The sequence below is a fragment of the Oncorhynchus keta genome, unplaced genomic scaffold (assembly GCF_023373465.1).
Source record: "Oncorhynchus keta strain PuntledgeMale-10-30-2019 unplaced genomic scaffold, Oket_V2 Un_contig_1319_pilon_pilon, whole genome shotgun sequence".
In the NCBI taxonomy this organism is placed as follows: Eukaryota; Metazoa; Chordata; class Actinopteri; order Salmoniformes; family Salmonidae; genus Oncorhynchus; species Oncorhynchus keta.
In genome coordinates, this window is record NW_026278147.1 from 586,004 (window position 1) to 590,883 (window position 4,880).

The window sequence follows — 4,880 nt, forward strand, 5'->3', positions numbered from 1 at the left end:
TGCCTGTTTGCCTGTAAGCCAATGCCACAATGTAAAGAAATTGAGACAAATTATGTATGTAACAAATCTGAGTAGGCTGATGTGTATGATATTGAATATGATATAATGAGAGAGTAAGGCTAGTATAAGAGTAAGACTATAATGTGTGATGTCCAAATAAATAACAACTCTGCCAATTTGCATGTTTGAGTGTCTATGTGTGTAACATGTAGTGTGTATAGCCTTAATATTCATAATTGTAATCCATATCGTATCACCATCATAGTTGCATCATAATTCCATTTAACATCATTGAAAAACACATCCCAGCATTTCCATAGCAATTGACGTTTCACATGAAAGAGACCTTGCATTACTCTGGAGACGGCTTCACTACAGTACAAATTTATTCCGTACAATATGTTATTATTCCCCAATGCCCCGACTCTGATATCGTCCCCTTGCTTGTTGTAAACATACATAAACATGTAGACAAATACATAAAAAAGATAGACAAACAATAAACACATGAAATTACAAAACAGTTCTCGACAATAGAGAGGGAGAGGAGAGAAAAGAGAGAAAGAGAGAGTGAGAGAAGAGAGCGAGATCAGGTGTGTGTGTGTGTATAAGTCTGTATGTGTAAGTTGAGTACGTGTGTGTTCATATTCACTTCATAATGTTCAGATATTTTAAACATTTCCCATACCTTTATTCATAACCTGAAGTCCCTGTAGAATTTAATACAGCCATGGTGTTATGGAGCTGTCTCGGAACAGCTGTCCATCTACAAAGAGTTTCTCCACAATGATAAAGGAACGCCTACCATCCTTCCTTTGTTGTCTTTGTACCGGATACAGTCTCTTACGACGTTCATTTATCTCCTTTGGAAATTGGTCATTGAGACTGAATTTGGTCCCTTGAAGCTCCCTTCCTCTGCTTTTGATCAGCTCCTTTTGTTGGTAGTGTTCAAATTTTGCGATGGTCGGTCGGGGACCCTTGGTCTTGTAGCTCCGAGCTCCAAGTCTTTACTCGGTGGAAAGCCACCTTGTTTACAGTCTCTATAGGAAGTTCCAAGTCTTTACCCGGTGAAAAGCCACCTTGTTTACAGTCTCTATAGGAAGTTCCAAGTCTTTACCCGGTGAAAAGCCACCTTGTTTACAGTCTCTATAGGAAGTTCCAAGTCTTTACCCGGTGGAAAGCCACCTTGTTTACAGTCTCTATAGGAAGCTCCAAGTCTGTACTCGGTGGAAAGACACCTTGTTTACAGTCTCTATAGGAAGTTTCAATGCGGATTTCATGAATTCTCTGATCGCGCCCTCGAGATTATTGGATGCGTCCTCAGGAATACCAGAAAAAAATAGATTTTCACGCTACGACTTTGTATGTCTAGTAGCGTCTCATTCATCACCCTGTTTTCCCTGAGTAGACAATCCATGTTGGAATCGTGTATTTTTACCTTGACTGTGAGTGTCTTGTTTTCTCTTTGGAGGTTGAGAATTTAACTCTGGCTGAACTCCAAACTCCCCCTCAGCCCTGCTACCTCCTCACACAACTGTTCCAGTGTTGCATGGATTCCAGCCCTGCTACCTCCTCACACAACTGTTCCAGTGTTGCATGGATTCCAGCCCTGCTACCTCCTCACACAACTGTTCCAGTGTTGCATGGATTCCAGCCCTGCTACCTCCTCACATAACTGTTCCAGTGTTGCATGGATTCCAGCCCTGCTACCTCCTCACACAACTGTTCCAGTGTTGCATGGATTCCAGCCCTGCTACCTCCTCACACAACTGTTCCAGTGTTGCATGGATTCCAGCCCTGCTACCTCCTCACACAACTGTTCCAGTGTTGCATGGATTCCAGCCCTGCTACCTCCTCACACAACTGTTCCAGTGTTGCATGGATTCCAGCCCTGCTACCTCGTCACATAACTGTTCCAGTGTTGCATGGATTCCAGCCCTGCTACCTCCTCACACAACTGTTCCAGTGTTGCATGGATTCCAGCCCTGCTACCTCCTCACACAACTGTTCCAGTGTTGCATGGATTCCAGCCCTGCTACCTCCTCACACAACGGTTCCAGTGTTGCATGGATTCCAGCCCTGCTACCTCCTCACACAACTGTTCCAGTGTTGCATGGATTCCAGCCCTGCTACCTCCTCACACAACTGTTCCAGTGTTGCATGGATTCCAGCCCTGCTACCTCCTCACACAACTGTTCCAGTGTTGCATGGATTCCAGCCCTGCTACCTCCTCACACAACTGTTCCAGTGTTGCATGGATTCCAGCCCTGCTACCTCCTCACACAACTGTTCCAGTGTTGCATGGATTCCAGCCCTGCTACCTCCTCACACAACTGTTCCAGTGTTGCATGGATTCCAGCCCTGCTACCTCCTCACACAACTGTCCCAGTGTTGCATGGATTCCAGCCCTGCTACCTCCTCACATAACTGTTCCAGTGTTGCATGGATTCCAGCCCTGCTACCTCCTCACATATCTGTTCCAGTGTTGCATGGATTCCAGCCCTGCTACCTCCTCACACAACTGTTCCAGTGTTGCATGGATTCCAGCCCTGCTACCTCCTCACACAACTGTTCCAGCTACCTCCTCACACAACTGTTCCAGTGTTGCATGGATTCCAGCCCTGCTACCTCCTCACACAACTGTTCCAGTGTTGCATGGATTCCAGCCCTGCTACCTCCTCACACAACTGTTCCAGTGGTGCATGGATTCCAGCCCTGCTACCTCCTCACACAACTGTTCCAGTGGTGCATGGATTCCAGCCCTGCTACCTCCTCACACAACTGTTCCAGTGGTGCATGGATTCCAGCCCTGCTACCTCCTCACACAACTGTTCCAGTGTTGCATGGATTCCAGCCCTGCTACCTCCTCACACAACTGTTCCAGTGGTGCATGGATTCCAGCCAGAGCACTAGCCTCTACTTCAATGGTAAGTAAATCGTCCGTGTCTGTAGATTAATCTGTTTTTCTGTTTTGTTTGTTGGGTTAAAGTTATTTTGTGAGGTGGTCGGATCTTTCCACGAAGGAGTATGTTGTTCCTCCATAGTGTAACGCTGTCGGTACTCGTAGATTCCCTCAGGATCTGCTTGGTATCCAGATTGGCACTATACTGCAACCAGTTGTTTTACGAGAAGATAACAGTGAGTCTTTCCCACGACGATGACAGTTGTCTGTAGTACAGACAGCTAGCACTTGCGGAATCCACGCAAAAAAAAGGAACACAAACTTGCAGTCCCAGCCGTAAAGGCTACCTGCGTTGTGGAATCCTTAGTAACAAACCTTTAGTTGGGATTAAAATGGATTTAATTAAACGTTTTAATGTAAACAACAGACTGAGTGCAGACAGTCCAGTGTCCTGTTGTGCGCTCTGATGACGTCTCTCTCTCGTCAGCTAAGTGCTGTTATTGTGAAGTGGAAACATCTAGGAGCAATCATGGCAATAACAGAAGTGATAGACCACACAAACTCACAGAACGGGACTGCAAAGTGCTGAAGGGCGTAAAAATTGTCTGTCCTCAGTTGCAACACTCACCACCAAATTTTCTAATAACTAATAACTTAATGCTATAGCATACAATTACATTTTAGACGATCTGTGCATTCAACTTTGTGGCAACAGTTTGGGGAAGGCCCTTTCCTGTTTCAGCATGACAATACCCCCATGCACAAAGGTCCATACAGAAATGATTTGTCGATAACGGAAGAACTTGACTGACCTGCACAGAGCCCTGATCTCAACCCCATCGAACACCTTTGGGATGAATTGGAACAAAGACTGCAAACCAGGCCTAATCACACAACATCTGTGCCCGATCTCACTAATGCTCTTGTGGCTGAATGGAAGCGAGTCCTTGCAGCAATGTTCCAACATCTAGTGGAAAGCCTTCCCAGAAGAGTGAAGGCTGTTATAGCAGCAAAGGGAGGACCAACTCCATACGGATGTCCATGATTTTGGAATGAGATGTTTGATGAGCAGGTGTCCACATACTTTTGGCCATTTAGTGTAAATAATGCTGTACATTATGGTCTGACCAGGAACCAATTGTAGTTACTGAAGTTCCCCTGGGCGCTGACGTGAGAAGGCTTGGACCCTGGCATGGGGAACATCTCAATTGCATAATCCGTGTGTCCTCTCTCGTCTCCTTCTCAAAACCTACTTGAGGAAAAGGTCAGAGGGGAGGGACATCTGAGTTTGTCAATCAATGGGTTTTGAGAAGGAGACGAGGAGAGAGGACGCAAGGAGTATGCAATTTAAATGTTTCCCATGCCAGGGTCCAAGCCTCTTCACCTCACCACCCAGGGGAACTTCAGTAACTACTAGGGTTGTTCAGTAACTACTAGGGTTGTTGAGGGACTGTGATCTCTAAAGAAGGATGCTGAGGGACTGTGTTCTCTCCAGAGGGTTGCTGAGGGACTGAGTTCTCTCCAGAGGGTTGCTGGGGGACTGAGTTCTCTCCAGAGGGTTGCTGAGGGACTGAGTTCTCTCCAGAGGGTTGCCAAGGGACTGAGTTCTCTCCAGAGGGTTGCTGAGGGACTGTGTTCTCTCCAGAGGGTTGCTGAGGGACTGAGTTCTCTCCAGAGGGTTGCTGGGGGACTGAGTTCTCTCCAGAGGGTTGCTGAGGGACTGAGTTCTCTCCAGAGGGTTGCTGAGGGACTGAGTTCTCTCCAGAGGGTTGCTGAGGGACTGAGTTCTCTCCAGAGGGTTGCTGGGGGACTGAGTTCTCTCCAGAGGGTTGCCGAGGGACTGTGTTCTCTCCAGAGGGTCGCTGAGGGACTGTGATCTCTCCAGAGGGTTGCTGAGGGACTGTGTTCTCTCCAGAGGGTTGCTGAGGGACTGAGTTCTCTCCAGAGGGTCGCTGAGGGACTGTGATCTCTCCAGAGG

General features: G+C 47.0%; 1 long non-coding RNA gene across 5 annotated transcripts; it reads right to left on the reverse strand.

The window, feature by feature from the left end:
• Positions 1-1,188: 1,188 nt before the first annotated feature.
• LOC127918098 (uncharacterized) lies at positions 1,189-3,222 on the reverse strand. 5 transcript variants are annotated; one of them, XR_008098782.1, is made up of 4 exons: positions 2,817-3,222; positions 2,582-2,675; positions 2,087-2,368; positions 1,189-2,039 (listed from the first exon to the last, which is right to left on the reverse strand). It is a non-coding gene; the product is annotated as an uncharacterized LOC127918098 (long non-coding RNA). The 5 variants fall into 5 exon arrangements; XR_008098781.1 differs by having other exon boundaries at positions 1,189-1,663; positions 1,711-2,039; positions 2,582-3,222; XR_008098783.1 differs by lacking the exon at positions 2,582-2,675.
• Positions 3,223-4,880: the final 1,658 nt, after the last annotated feature.